The sequence below is a fragment of the Megalobrama amblycephala genome, linkage group LG1 (assembly GCF_018812025.1).
Source record: "Megalobrama amblycephala isolate DHTTF-2021 linkage group LG1, ASM1881202v1, whole genome shotgun sequence".
Classification (NCBI taxonomy): domain Eukaryota; kingdom Metazoa; phylum Chordata; class Actinopteri; order Cypriniformes; family Xenocyprididae; genus Megalobrama; species Megalobrama amblycephala.
This window is the reverse complement of record NC_063044.1, coordinates 44,671,529-44,687,977: the sequence shown is the minus strand read 5'-3', so window position 1 is coordinate 44,687,977 and position 16,449 is coordinate 44,671,529. Positions and strand designations below refer to the sequence as shown.

Genomic DNA, 16,449 nt, shown 5'->3' with positions numbered 1-16,449 from the left:
AAAAGTCGCGTCTTGTGTAGACACGGTGTTACAAGAAATTACTCTGGTTTCCAGGCTAAATGTATGACTAAGAATATGAATTCAAATAAAGCTTTGCTTATCACCAATGGTGATACAAATTTCTGGGTGAAAGTGGTGATTAATTTACTTCCAATCTGGACTACTGCATCCTGTGACTTTGTGGAAGTAACAAGTAAAATAATGTAACTTTTTCCTTTAGCGTAAATTTATACTAGATTTACACCATTTACTTACAGAAAATAGAACTGAAACCTAACATGAAGTGACTGTCCAGGTGCTGGGTAGACAAATCCTTGTCCATAGCACAAAATGCCACTTCGTACTTAAAAACACAGACTGTTCTGAAGGAGATGCTCGACCAACTGATGGTGACCAAAAGAAATGCAATATGTGTAACGCAATAATGCATCATATTCCCATCTCTGCTTGCGACGGCAACACAATAAGACAAATATATACCAGAGGATAACAGGTAAAATACACATTTTAACAAATCAATCTATTCCACTGTAGTGTAAATAATCTTCACACTGGAGTCACAAGGTTGAGTTATGAGGGAGTGTGTGTGTGTTTGCCCCGTGCCAGGCCTGCGTCTCCACTCTACCCATCCCATCTGTTTGAAGAAGCCTCTCCACTGACTGCTTGTGAATCCGCTGAAGAGTCTCTCCGTGCAGCTCACCGCCCCCTCTGGACCACGACCCCCCGCTATACCTGTCCCCCACACAACCCTTCCCCCCGCCACCCACACACACACACACACACACACACACACACAAAGGTTTGTTTTGCTATCAAAGTACAAACTGTACATTCTATCCCCCTACACTACCCCTACTCCTAAACCTATCCATCACAGGAAACTGTCTGCATTTTTACTTTTGTAATAAAACATTGTTTAGTATGTTTTTAAAGGTGCCCAAGAATGCTTTTTCACAAGATGTAATATAAGTCTAAGGTGTCTCCTGAATGTGTCTGTGAAGTTTCAGCTCAAAATACCCCATAGATTTTTTTTAATTAATTTTTTTAACTGCCTATTTTGGGGCATCATTTTATTTTTATTTTTTCAGCGCGCCGCCCCTTTAATTTGCGTGCTCCCTGCCACACGAGCTCTCGATTATATTACAGCACATTTACAAAGTTCACACAGCTAATATAACCCTCAAATGGATCTTTACAAGATGTTCGTCATGCGTGCTGTATGCATGCTTCGAATTATGTGAGTAAAGTATTTATTTTGATGTTTATATTTGATTCTCTATGAGTTTGAGGCTATGCTCTGTGGCTAACGGCTAATGCTACACTGTTGGAGAGATTTATAAAGAATGAAGTTGTGTTTATGAATTATACAGACTGCAAGTGTTTAAAAATGAAAATAGCGACGGCTTTTGTCTCCATGAATACAGTAATAAACGATGGTAACTTTAACCACATTTAACAGTACATTAGCAACATGCTAACGAAACATTTAGAAAGACAATTTACAAATATCACTAAAAATATCATGTTATCATGGATCATGTCCGTTATTATTGCTCCATCTGCCATTTTTCGCTGTTGTTCTTGCTGGCTTACCTTGTCTGTGCACAGATCCAGACGTTAATACTGCTTTTCCTTGTCTAATGCCTTGAACATGGGCTGGCATATATGCAAATATTGGGGTCATACATATTAATGATCCCGACTGTTACGTAACAGTCGGTGTTATGTTGAGATCTGCGTGTTTTCCGGAAGTCTTTTAAACAAATGAGATTTATATAAGAAGGAAGAAACAATGGAGTTTGAAACTCACTGTATGTCTTTTCCATGTACTGAACTCTTGTTATTTAACTATGCCGAGGTAAATTCAAATTTTGATTCTAGGGCACCTTTAAAGATATTTTAAATATGAGGACTCATGAAATGTCCTCATATTTCATGTTTATGTCATAATACCAGTGTAATACCATTAAACAATGTCATTATACAAATTTTTGTCCTCATAAATCACAAAAACAAGCACACACACACACAGAGACACACAGAGAGACAAACAGAAAGACAGCAAAATGAACAGAAGCAAATACAAATAACAGACAGACAGATGATAATGCAGAAGTGGGGGAAAAAACGACAGAATTAAAATAATACAGAAATAAAAAAGAGGATATGGCTTATAAAAGCAGAAAGAAAGGGAGCCAAGTTTAAAAAAAAAAAAAAAAAAAAAAAAAAAAGAGCACCACAAATTGAACAACAAATAAATAAATACTCTAACCTAAACTACGGGGATGCACAAAACTACTTGTTTTCAAAATTGATTAGTTCACCTGACCATAATCATATGCGTTTCTTAGGGGCCTTTACATGAGACACATTTGGCATTAAAAACAATGAGATGGGGAATGCCACAGAATGGATGGAAGGTTGTCATTAATAAATTAATAACACATTAATAAAATTGTTTTTACCTTCAATAGCCAATTTAAACCTTGAATCCACTGTTGAAATATTCTGCCAAATGCATGGTATGCAAAAGTAAAATATAGCATGCTTTAAAAACAGATAATTTTGAAAATGCCTGCCTGATTTAAAAAATAAATATATAAAATGTAAACCAAAAAATTAAATAATATACACTGCATGACCAAAAAAAAAAAAGTTGCTGTTTGCATTTAAATAGGCAATTGCTTAAGAGTCTATGACTGGATCATTATTACAGTGATTATTATGTTTCTAGCATGTTATATGTTTGGCAACGGTTCATTTAACCCTTAAAGATGGAGTGTGTAGCTTTTCATTTCATAAACTACCATGTAGACACATCATGGCCATATTCCAGGATGACAAAGCCAAGATTCATCAGGCTCAAATTGTGAAAGAATGATTCAGAGAGCATGAAGAATCATTTTCACACATGAATTGGCACCTCTGAGCCTTAATTTCATTGAAAGTCTTTGGGATGTACTGGAGGAGTCTTTACAGAGTGCTTGACTCTTGCATTGTCAATACAAGATCTTGACCAAAAATTGATGCACCTCTTGATGGAAAAAACGTTGTGATATTTTTTAACTAATCAACCAGTTGCACATAAACACATAAAATGAAAATAGCTTGTTATATGAATACTGTAATCGGCACAATGGAATAAATCAAAGTGTTATGACTGCTATTACCCTTTGATAAAATCATTTTACCAATAAAAGTAAAGTAAGCAAGAGAGAATGAGATTAAAAGATCAAGAAATATTGAGAATGAGACCGATTTAGGCAAGGGGAAAGGAATAATCTCCACTGAATCTAATCACGTATGCAGTGTAACCTGCACACAACCCACAGACCGCAGCTCAGTCCTATAACAGCTCTAATGACATCAGTATGACCCAGCAGCACTCGGCATACAGCGACAACAGCTGCTTTGAGAACAGCATGTGCGCCCAGTCTACAGCCAGCGGTGACAGAGGTCCAAGTAAATCACTCCTTATGAACAGAGCTTTGCTCATCACTGATATTGAACAACACGAGAAACGATGGGTCGTGTGTGTCTATGTGCACATACAGTAATAGGTTCCAGTTAAAACAGAGCAGTAATCTCCCTTTCAACTGATCCAGGATCAGAGGACAGTCAACGACAGGCGCAAAGTCTGGCGCTCTGATTTATCTATAAATTCACACCACACATGCTAAATATCCTCTTCAGATAAGGCTATCATCCACTAAAGTTAGTTAAATTTGTGTTTGACAGACATACTTTGTCACGTTTGAATTGACCATGTCTGTGTTTCACACAAACGCATGCTAACGCAATAAAATGGAAAATAAATAGTATTCAGCACATGTAAATATCCAACATTGGTACATAGCATAACGTGCACAGATATAACTGATAAGGTGTTGATATTGCATGCATCCCTAAATGTACAATTTTTTTGCCTGCATAAAATAACAGTTGGTGGTTCAAGTGCTGGCATCCAATCTCATGGGAAAAGGAAAAACTAAATCATCGCCACTACAGTATCTATAAAATATACAGGGAATCTTCACAGGAGATATGATCTTGGTCACAGCTTTATTTCACAATAGACAAAACATTTCCTTTTTTTTATTTAATTGCTGCTGTGATGATAGTGATACTATGACGTGGATGCTGAAACTACAACCACTTAAAACCACAAAAGGGAAGTTAAATATACTTTGATACACAACTTTTTTGTACGCTGACCCAAAAACAATTCTATTGAGCTGAATATAATCTCAAGAAGCAGTGATATTTGGGACAGTGTTTCCACAAGAGTAACAGAAAGAGAGAGAGAGAGAGAGAAAGAGAGAAAGAGACTGAGAGAAAGCTTCAAAAGTAGTCATGTAATGTGAGGCTACCCATCTCCTGTTGCCTAGCAACTGCAGCAAGCAGTTAAATGGTCCTATGGGTTAAATTGGTTTGAGGAGCACTGCAGCACTATTACTGTAGCCTTCTTACAGGTCTTTACTTCACCAATCATCATCAGCACCATTTACACACCCGGTTTACTTTCATTCAAGCCAGATCATGTAGAATGTAATATATAATTATGCATAAATAGAGCGCAATATGAATCAGTGTGACACTATGAATCAAAAGTGATACATTTCTTGTTCTGTCCACATTTAATAGAAGTATCTCATCATGGATAATCAGAAACCTGAAGAACAAAAAATGTTCATGGTTCTTCCTCAGGTCTCTGCTGAACTGAACAAAAACAAGTCAGATATAGAGATTGCATTTATTTATTTATTAATAATTTATTTATTCTCGGGATTTATTTATGTTGGAGCTCAAGAAAAAGGGAGTCCTAAATAAGCAAGCAAAAGTAACACATCAGTGTTAAAGCTTGTGAAAGGCTTAAATTTAATTCTCATTTAACTTCAATCATAATTTTTTGCTCCTTTCATTCCAAAATCTGATTTAGTTGAAAGCTTACATATGCATATTCCCCTTTGTTCTACAGCAAAAGGCTCAATCAAATAGCTGGCCAGAGGGAATTCACTGCATTAACATCGATCAGACTCATACAATAGCATCAATATCCAGTTGGGTCAATACTGAAAGAACTTGGTTCAACCAGGCCGTATAAACAGGGGTCTGCCCTGACCCTCATGCATTTATGTGCACTTCCAAAGCACAGAACCGCAGTCAGTCAGTAACGTTTTATTTATTTATTTTTTATAAAGTCTCTTATGCTCACCAAATCTGCATTTATCTGATCAAAAATACAGTAAAATATTGTGAAATATTATTGAAATCTAAAATAACTAATTTATTCCTGTGATGTCAAGGCTGAATTTCCTCCAATCTTCAGTGTCAAATGATCCTTCAGAAATCATTATAATATTCTGATTTGCTGCTCAAGAAACATTTATTATTGTCAATGCTGAAAACACTTCTTTCAAAAAGTTACAGACCTGAATTTTTGAACAGTAGTATGTCTTTTCAGCAAATCACATAGCAAAAATAAAACAAAAGCATAATTCTTTGAGGTAATTTGTAACACCACCTTACAATACTTGTGAAAGCTAACTGTTAGCATTCCCATTCATCTCAATGGCAGCTGCTGCTAGCAGTGGAGGCTAACTGGACCATGCTAACACTTGAGAAATGACCCGAATCACTCCCTGAAGAAAATATCAGGTACTCTGCAGTTATTCCTTTCTTCTGTCTAGTATTCATGAAATCCAATACATGCTAAGGTTCTGTCAGGTAAAGTAGACTAATCATATACCTCACTGCTTTTGATATATTTTTAAACATTCAACCAGAGTCTTCAGTCTTTGTCAGCTCAGGTAAAGCCAGTAGCTGTGTTTAAAAACAGCCCCTGTGTCCTAACATACTTGCATTTCAATTAAAAGTGTGACTGATAGCCTGGGGAGGCTTTTAACCTAGCTGGCCCACTCTGAGATTGCCCATTTTTAATACGCGACTGACAGACAGTGATCCCAGCGGTGAACCTGACTTCACTTTAATACATACACCCCTGCAGATTCACCCCTCAAACTGCCTCTCCCACTTCACCCAGTGCAGCTCACCAGCACAGATTCGGCTTCTACTCGCAGCGGTACCATCTGCCAACATTTCAGTCTGAACTCTGAAGTTAAAAATGATCTTAAAGAGACACTTCACCCAAAATCACAAATTCTGTGAAAGCCCTAGCTCTCAAATCTCATTCATATTTCAACAAATTTTTTCCCCACCTTCTTGTTGTATTATGGTGTTGAGTGTGCTGCAATATCAGTTTTTCATAATGAACCTTATAATGTTGTGATCATTAAACTCACCTGTGGTGATTTTGTGACAAAACAGTATAGACATTTATTATCAGCCATGCCATGACATATTTATCAACATAACAATCAACATATTTTAATATTGGTGAATCCTAGTCTAATCCTCATACAAGCTAAAGGCATTTTTTAGTTGCAGAGGCCAATTAATCTGCCGATATTTGAGATTATCTGCATCTCACTGTAAATGTGACGAATTGATTATAGCATTTTATTATTTCATTACCATTATGGGGTGGTGGGGGGGGGGGGTAGTACCATTTGAGCATAAGAAACTATATTTATGGAACATTTTAAATCAGCAACAAAATCTGACATGCTATTTAAACATGAGTTCGGAAAGCAATTTTTTTTTTGAGAATTCAGGACTTCCCCATTCAAGCAGACAGGTGTTGGTCATGCATGCCCGAAATAGCTGCCCGGAAGCGTTGCAAATAAAGTCACAGAGTGAAATAACTTTCCTTAAAAAAAAGGGCTTTATTTACAGCATCATTTCCTAAAGAGCAGTGTGGCCGATGACCAATACATTATCACCAGCCATTAAAAAAACCTGCTGGATTACCTTTACAACCAGAACTGGCAAAATGCAGGCTACTGAAAAGAAGAAATGCCCAGTCAGTAAACCTGGGCAAAAAAAAAAAAAAAAGGCTAAACACTAAGCTTTTTTTTTATTGTCTACTCTTAACCATAAATTATTGCCCAAAAAAAATTAGCAAAATTTCAGCAAATGCACTACTTAAAAAGCCATTGCTGTCTAAGAAAAACATCAAAAACAGAATGAATTTTTTGGCAAAATATGGAAAGTTGTGTGGAGTGATGAATCACAATGAAACACGAGTTGCACAGTGATGCTCCAGAGCGGTGTCTTCGAAAATCTGGTGAGAAATTGAATAATAAATGCATTTCTACCACAGTCAAGCATGGAGGAAGAGGTGTCATTGTGTGGGGAGCCTTTTTAGCTGCTGCTATTGGTGAACTACTTCACTGTTAAAAGTAATTTAATGATTCAGTGTACAGGAGAATATTGCAGAATGGCTTGCATCCCACAAATGAAAAGTTATCTAATGAATGATCAGATGTTATTTTGAACAAGACAATGCTTCTGTCCAAACTGCAAAGACAACCAAGAAGTGACAACCAAGTCCATCAGGACTTGGTACAACTTAAAAGCAAGGCAGTACAACTTAGCATGTAGAAGTTGTCAGTGAGGTTGATATCTGGACAGTGCACCTCAAAGCCATTTCTCTGGAGAAAGGGCTGCACTCTTGTGTTCTCTGTTCTGACAGCACTCTCAGACTGTGGTCTTTGAATCATTGTCAGTCATCGTGATAACGCTGGGACTCAAACAGAGAGATACAAGAAGGTATTAGACATGTTGATAGATTTGTGACAGGATCCCACACTCAAAGCACTAGCACAGTTCAGTGAAGGCCTGGGTGGGTGATGTATCTAACTTGGCAGATAAGTGTTGGCATCTCAGGTTTACAGATCCCCTTGAATCTCCCTTCAGTTCTCACAGATGTGGGCGACCACACTGGAAAAAGCAGACACTCTTTACATAAAAACAGATGATGAACAAAAGTAGTCCTAACACTGCTCCTACTACGACGTCGACGCTCACATCTATATCAAGCACAGCGAATTTCCTCTGCCCATTTAAACAAATTTAAACTTTCAGTCAAATTCACCATGACATATAAATCCCTCAAAACAAAGGAGAATTAATTATTGCTATAGATGTTCTATAGATTCTATGAAGATGAACTGACGAACAAGAGAAACCTTCTCAAGCACCATTAAACAAAATAAATCCTCAAAGTATCTATCTAACTGCGGCTCAGAGCTGGACTGCTTCACTGATGGACTGAGATCTTTTTTTACGGCCCATTTAAAAGTAAGGCCAAATAAAGACAAGATGGTCCCAACAGGACCCTCAGCCAGCCAGTTTCAGACGCTCAGCTTGTGGCTGCCTTTCCTGTCCTCCTAACCCTCTTTCCAACTTCCAATGGACCCGTCAGCCGGCACGTACATCAAATGCAGCACCGGCTGCCATCAAACAAAAAGCACCTGACCAGCCAGCTTGAGAGCTGAAGGTCAAAACTCTTCCACAAACCCCTCACATTTAGTCCGAGTACTTTCAGGCCATTGAAACTGAAAACTGACAATGACATAAATATTGAAAGGGCTGAAGTTGGTTTTATTTAGCAGAGAGACCGAATAAGGTCCAGCAGAAGGGAATATTGAGCCTCATGCGTCTTGTTCTCTGGGACATTGGAGCCACAAAGGTCAGACATGTTTGTTCTAAACAAAAGGATCCTGTTCTGCAGTAAACAAACAACCTTGCAGTGTCAATAGAGCAGGAACCCTCCCTCAACTGGCTTGGAAAACACCAGCATGATCTAATCTGGCTGAAAGCACTGGGAGAGGCTAACCGCATTCAGGACTAAATTGAGTTTCAACTGTACTTGCTTAATATGGAGGCACTTTTACAGCCAGTTGAACGTCCTTATTGCATTATTACACGCATTCTCTTCCTGCAATGTGGCTCTCGGCAGACCTTTTTATTAGGCCCCGAAAGCCGAGCAGATGGCCCTTGTTGGGCTCTTCTATCCTTGCGTAATTGGCTCTCAACATTCATTAGCTGGTTGAAACATCAGCAATCAGCCAGTGACTGCTCAGATTTAACTTCTAAAGCAAATGGATTCCGATCAAAATTGGATCATAGCAACAATAGGACTTTTGGGGAATCATTTTTTTATTTTTTTATTTTATTGAGATGATAAAAGAACACAGTTATAGTGGCAGAACCCACAAAATGCAGCAGGGCTACATTCACACAGTCAGTGATGAAATCCGACGGCTCAGTGAGGCCTGCTTTGCCAGCAAGATCGTTTCCTTTTTCAATGCCAAGACATATTTAAAACAGTTCATGTGACTACAGTGGTTCAATCTTAATGTTATGAAGCAACAAGAATATTTTTTGTGCACCAAAAAAACAAATAACGGCTTTATTCAACAATATCTAGTGATGGGCGATTTCAAAACACTGCTTCATGAAGCTTCAAAGCTTTGCGAATCTTTTACGAAATCACGTGATTTCAGCAAACGAGGCTTCGTTACGTCATAAGTGTTTCGAAATTTTAATAGTTCACATGACTTTGCCAGTTGATACACGCTCTGAACCACTGATTCGAAACAAAAGATTCGTAAAGCTTCAAAGCTTCATGAAGCAGTGTTTTGAAATCGCCCATCACTAGATATTGTTGAATAAAGCTGCTATTTTTTTTTTTTTTTTTTTTGGTGCACAAAAGTATTTTCGTCGCTTTCTAACATTAAGGTTAAACCACTGAACTGTTTTAAATATGTCTTCAGTAGCTTTCTGGGCATTGAAAAAGGAATTGATCTTGCCGGCAATGCAGGCCTCACTGAGCCATCGGATTTCATCAAAAATATCTTAATTTGTGTTCTGAAGATGAACGAAGGTCTTACAGGTTTGGAACAACATAAGGGTGAGTAATTAATGACAGATAAATTTTCCTGTTTATACAATGACAAGTATTTGCCATTAGTTATTTATTAGCTTCAATTGAGAGCCCATTAAGGCAAGATGATTCCCAAAATGCAGGTGTGAGTCAATGCAAAGGATTCAATATGGTTACTGAATGCGGTTTTCAATCTAGTTTGTAGGTAAACTTTGTGTGAACAGAAGCATATTTAGTGCTCCAAATCAGGACTGATATAGTGATACACAAAAGCTCAAAAATATTTTAGCGGGTAGAAATTAAAACACATCACGTCACACATCACCTCTGTTTTTTTTAGATCAAGTGTACAACACTGAGGCCAACTGTACTGCTTGTACTGGACTAATGCAATTTCAGTGGGACTAAAGTGTTCACATGACATTTTAAAAAGATGCATGAATTACTGTTTTATTCACACTGAAATCAAACTTTTAAAGTGCATGTAAATATACTTGAGATCACAAAGAGGGCAAATGTATAGACCTCTGCTTCTAAGATCCTTCTCCTAAGGAAAACAGTAATCTGAAATGTGTCTCCTCTAAAAGATCTCAATGTCTTAAACTACTCACATTTGCCACAATATCAAAGTCTGCAATAAAAAGTCAAACATTTCAATATTAACTCAAACATTTCTCATCAAATTCTTCCAAAACCAAATCTGATTTATGCAATCTGCATTCATTTTATAGCTCTGTACTCTTACTGAATCAACAACGGTCTTGTTTGTCTTTATTTTTTTTTTTCTACAGACAAAGTATTAGAAGAAACAGACAAAGTTGATATTTCAAATGAAAAGACTAAAAACAGAAAATCTTCCTCATGGCTTCATACACACAGCTTCACTCTTCTCTACAGTGGAACGCAGCAGTGCCTTATGTCGCCATTGATCATTTATATTTTTCCTCTTGAAATGAGGCTACTGTCTGGAACATGCCATTCCAAAGCTGCAAAAATGGAGCAAACACATGAATTATTCTTGCAAGAACAGGGTTATGACGCATACGAACTAATGGTATGTTCTCTGATCGAGGTTTTTCTATACATTTCATATACTACTGATCTCCCCGAACGCCCACACATAACCCCCCCCCCTCCCCCATTTAAGCACTGCTTCATGGAATACTTATGCTATTTATAGAGGCTTTAAACGGCCCACACCTTCAGATGTGGATATGTTCTGCTATTGCACAGAACAGAGCGAGGTGCGAGACACCCCCTGCATCACAAATATATAAATGCAATCAGAGTCTGCTTCAGTTTCCAAGGGCATTTAGGCAGAAGGTGAGTGGTTGGTGACGTGCAAGTGAAATCATCAGGTTGGTTTCGAAAGATGTTCAAAGATGTACAAATAATGAAAATGGCCATTAAAGAGACTTTTTGGAAGTCTGAGAAATTCTGATTGGTCAATCTCCAACATTTATTTCTCAAATCACTCTGCAGTCCTTTTCTTTTCACATAATATTTTTTTTTTTTTATCAAAAATCTACATTTCATAGCCATTTACTTGTCAAGAATACATTAAATTTCCCATAAGCAATTTCCCCATATTACTCTGATGTATATATATATTTAATTCAATTCAAAATTCAGTACTTTTTCAACTTCCAGTTTCTTCTTCTGACCATCTCGCTATCCCATCACCATCGTTCATGAGCTTTTTCTCGCTCTCTGTTCCTCTCTTAGTTCTATCCAGATGTAGCATTCTGCCAGCTCTTCTTCAAACTCGTAATTTTGCAATTAAGTCTGAGGAGGCAAAAGAGGCTCTCCTAAGCAGCTGGTTCACCATCAAGCTGACAGCAAGTGGAAATCCTCTTTTATTATTTACTCACTGTTTTCCACACACTGATGATTAAGGAAGAACCACAGCTGTGCTGGTATTCCATAAGGGTCGATCTTCCCCAGATAGTCTGTTTCTCTTTTTCTCCATTGAACACACACAAAAATTGACCTTATAAAAGCCTTAAAATTGACCTTGTCGGTGAGTGTCTATCTTGTTAATATTGCCTCTCCGCTGCTTGACAGCTGATCGATTCACTGTTAAATCCACATTAAAAAGTCTTGTAGGCAAAAGCATTTTCTATATGTTCTAAGCACTACAATCTCCAGTTCATCAGATAATAATGAATACAATTATGAAAGTTGGACAGACAGCTGTGAGCTGTGCTTCATTCATCACTACATTATTGACAATGGGCCTTTTTTTCTGCAAAATTTTGCTGAAATCTGGCTAATGTCAGGGTGGTCCAGGAACTGTGGAGCTAGTCAGAGTCCTGATCTTCTGCCACTGCAGTCTTCGGCACACCACAGGTTACTCCAATGGGGACTAGTCTGTAATTAGTATACTGCACTAGACTGAGGATGGTGAAAATACTGTAAGAAACAGTAGCTTAAAAAATCTGGGATTTACCTTTTCCTTTAAAAGGTTTTCCACTAAAGCAGTGGTTCTCAACTAGTTTTTCTTCAGGGTCCATATTTTACACCAAAAAGTAAAATAACACAATTGTTTATCATACAATAGTAAAAGCAAGAAAATTCCCTGTATTTAAAGGTGCACTAGGTGATCTGGAGAAATGCTAACGTTAGCCTGCTAGCATTGAAAGCATAAGTTCCCGCCCTCCGTCCAAAGCCACGCCTCCACAAATACAATGCACATACACACAGGAGCTCTTGGCAAAGCGTCACAAGAGATGGCGTTAAACTATCTCATGTCTCAAAGCACATAACATTACAATAATAATGAACGTAAACAACTTAGAGCTTGTACGTGACTGCTGCAGATTCATTTCGCCGTTGATACTGTTGACATCAAAACGCATAATTCTGAGTCTGACTGAAGAGCTCCAGCTAGAACGTCACAGGTTTGCCATCTCTTTACGGTAATTATGGTGTGAACGCAACATAAGATCATTGTTTTGATTCGGTAGAAACTGTAAAAGGTGGCTGCTGTTTGTTTGTGGTGCTCCGTGACTGACGTCTGTCTCTATAAACTCTGCATAGCATGAAACGCGCAGATGACGTATGATGTCTGCGCGAACAGGGTGTGCGAGGGAATGTAAAAACATATGTTGACAGACCGAATATAATAATTGGATGAACATAATATGGTCCTACACCTTCCACAGACGATATATATTTTTAAAAATACATTTAGACCATTTAGCATAGTGACTGCTATCAGGATACGAGACTTTCAACCAGTATAACAAAAAAGTTTCTGTAGAGAATCATCTATTTCACCTTTAAAGTATAGTTTGGGTTTTATTTTTTTATTATTATTTGCATAGTTTTGTTCATGGTTTTTGAGGACGGGGGCACATCAAGATTGTGACGGATATAATTAAGCCAAAATACAATAGAATTTAATTGGAAGAAAAGATTTTCATGTCTACAAAAAAGATTAAAAACTTTTTCTCCTCCCTATTATAAACCGATATGCCTATTTATTTCTCTACCATAACTTTACACAATTATAAGGTTGGTTGCATTTCATTATTTGCATAACATTAAGAACAGACACATAACACAAGTTGAAAACCAGTCATGTAAATTCACTCATTCTATACAATGAACTAAAGTCTAGTGTTATTTAAAGGAACAGTTCATCCAAAAACAAAACATCTACCTACTCATCGTAAACCATGCATTTTTGTTACTTAAACTATTTAAGAAAGTGACGTGACATGTAGTCATTGTGTCCCATACTCTGAATCTGTGCTCTGCATTTATCCCATCCAAGTGCACACACACACACACACACACACACCTGAAGCAGTGGGCAGCCATTTTTGCTGCATCGCTGGGGGCGACCTGGGTTCGGTTCCTTGCTCAAGGGTCTCACCTCAGTCATGGTATTGAGGATGGAAGAGAGCACTGTACACTCACTCCCCTCACTGACAATTCCTGCCGGTACAGAGACTCGAACCCAGAACGATTGGGTAACAAGACTCTCTAACAATTAGGCCATGACTGTCCCTTAAAGGGAGTAATTCTATTTAACAAAAAAAGGATGGGAACTTATAATTGTTAATAGTCAAAAAAGATGAAAATGTACCATAAACATTTAGCGCTATATTCTTTTAATCATTAGGAGAAAAGATTGCTCTTCTGGTCCATTCACAATACACACCCAAATGGAGGAGAAGAAACTGCAAAGCCACATTAATAATAAACAAGATGTATAGTTCCTACACAGTTCTAACAGAGCTTTACTCTTCTAGGTATATCCTACAATAGGCACAAACAGCCTTGCTCTCCAGCAGAGACCCTCAGGTTTCAGCATGTCTGAGCATGACCTTGCAGAAGAATTCCCTTTCTCCCTCAGCTCCTTTGGGGTCCGGCATTCCAGATACACTCAGTGCTGCTCTCACAAATCAATAGATTTGTGTTTCAACAGGTTTAGAGGAGATGTTAATATATTTGAGAACGTGACTGATAGAAAAAAGGAGCGAGGAACAGAGAAAGAGAGGAGTAAGATAAAGAAAAGAGTGGGTAAAATCATCATACACTCATCTGTACACCTGTAATTAGAGCTAGTGCCGAAGCCCGCGGTGGAAAAATGGAGAAGCGCAGCACCTCGGAGGGTGCCATTGACCTGCCGTGACCGGTAATTGCAGTCGCCTTAAAGAACATTCAGTTTCTTTAGTGTGTAAGAGGGGAGTATGAATTAAAATCACTTTTCATGGGTAATTTAGACTCAGACAGTGAAGAAAACTGCTATCCAATGGTATTCAGGTACAAACTGTAACATTAGAAATCATGCCAAAACTTCACCACTTCCCAGTGATACTGCCTGTGCAAGAGCCTGACAAAAAGCTGTCCGGGTGGTTTCTTGAAATGTCACGATTTCATATGATAAATGCCAAACTTGTTCATACTCCAATGTGAACGGCATCCCTCACAAATTTGGTAATTACACACAAGGGACAAATGGGAAGCATTAACTTCTCCAATGAGGATAACAGATGCTTCAAATCTGGACAGTTATGCATGTAGAATCACCTTAAAACAGGCTTAAACAGAGATTTGCTGTGAAAGACGATATGAAATGTAACTAACGATATGATATGATATGATATGATATGATATGATATGATATGATATGATATGATATGTAACTAAATGATATACTTTAAAGGGATATTTCAACCAAAAATGAAAAATATTCCATAATTTACTCACCTTCAAGCCATCCTAGGTGTATATGACTTTCTTCTGTCAGCCAAACACAATCGGAGTTATATTAAAAAATATCCTGCCTCACTTTTTAATGGGAGAGAATGGTGCCATTTTTTTAAGCCCAAAAAAGCAAACCCATCATAAAAGTAATTCATACATCTCCAGGGGGTTGATAAAGGTCTTCTGAAGCAAAGCAATGCAATTTTGTAAGAAAAATATCCATAATTATAACTTTATATAAACTGTAATCACTAGCTTCCGTTAAAGGTGCTCTAAGTGATCCTGGGTGGAGTAACTTCCTGTTGACGTTCAAAGTGTTGTCAAACAAAACAGAGGCTAGCTAGACCCTCCCTCCTCCTCCTCCTCCTCCCCCTCCCCTCCATGCTTCCTGAAACAGTCATGAACACACATTTAAAATCATTCTTGTCGGTTATTGGCTGGAGCGTGTTTATTATGATTCGTGGTCCAGGCTGCACCAGTTTGTTTTTATTGTGGCGACTACAGAGACCGCGTTTTTTTACAGTGTGTTCAGGGGACCGGCAGCTAGCGCATAGTGAGGAGATGTTTGCTGTATGTGACAAAAAATGTTTTGGCCTAAAAATGCGTGACATCGCTTAGAGCACCTTTAACAGCCGTCCGCACGGAGTTGAATTCCGGCGTGTGAAGTAGGCAGAGCGTAAGCTTAAGCCCAAAGTATACTTCACTTTTTACGCGTATGCATGACGCGAATTTCGTCATCAGAAGAGTACACGTACCACCGGATTTATGTAATCGCGCATACTTGTACGCAGGTCGCACATTGGCATTTAATTTTTAATTAGTTTATCCACAAGGTGGCAGACTGTATATGCGTAAGAGTCAAATGAAGTATACTTTGCAAAGCTGTATGTTCGACTGTGTGCATACACTAGCGTATGCTTTAAAAAACAAAGTATACCCAGAGCTTGAGGTGAGAGTAGACGCCTCTTGCGGTAAAACAAATAGGGCTGGGCAACAAACTCAAGCTCCTCCGACATTTCTCTTTAAAAAATCTCGTTTTAGACTTCTAATTCATGATCGGTGTTTTGTTTTGCTATATCCTCTGCGCTTCCGCATTCGTCAATATGAACAGAACTAGACTTGTGTACCGGAAGCTAGTTATTATAGTTATAAATATGTTTTGTTTTGTTTTTTTCTTACAAAAATGCATCACTTTTCTTCAGAGGGCCTTTATTAACCCATCATATGGAGTACTTTTATGATGGATGAATGTGCTTTTTTGGGCTTCGAAATAATGGTATCATTCACTCCCATTATAAGGCTTGGAAGATCCTTTTTTTTTTATATAACTGATTGTGTTTGACTGAAAGAAGAAAGATATATACACCTAGGATGGCTTGAGGGTGACTAATTTCATTTTTGGGTGAACTATCCCTTTAAAATTTTATTTGAGAATCTAATTT

General features: G+C 37.9%; 1 protein-coding gene across 2 annotated transcripts in view; it reads right to left on the bottom strand.

The window, feature by feature from the left end:
* prkcbb (protein kinase C, beta b) overlaps positions 1–16,449 on the bottom strand; it is a 160,229-nt gene that overhangs the window by 142,057 nt on the left and 1,723 nt on the right. The gene's annotated exons all lie outside the window — the stretch shown is intronic.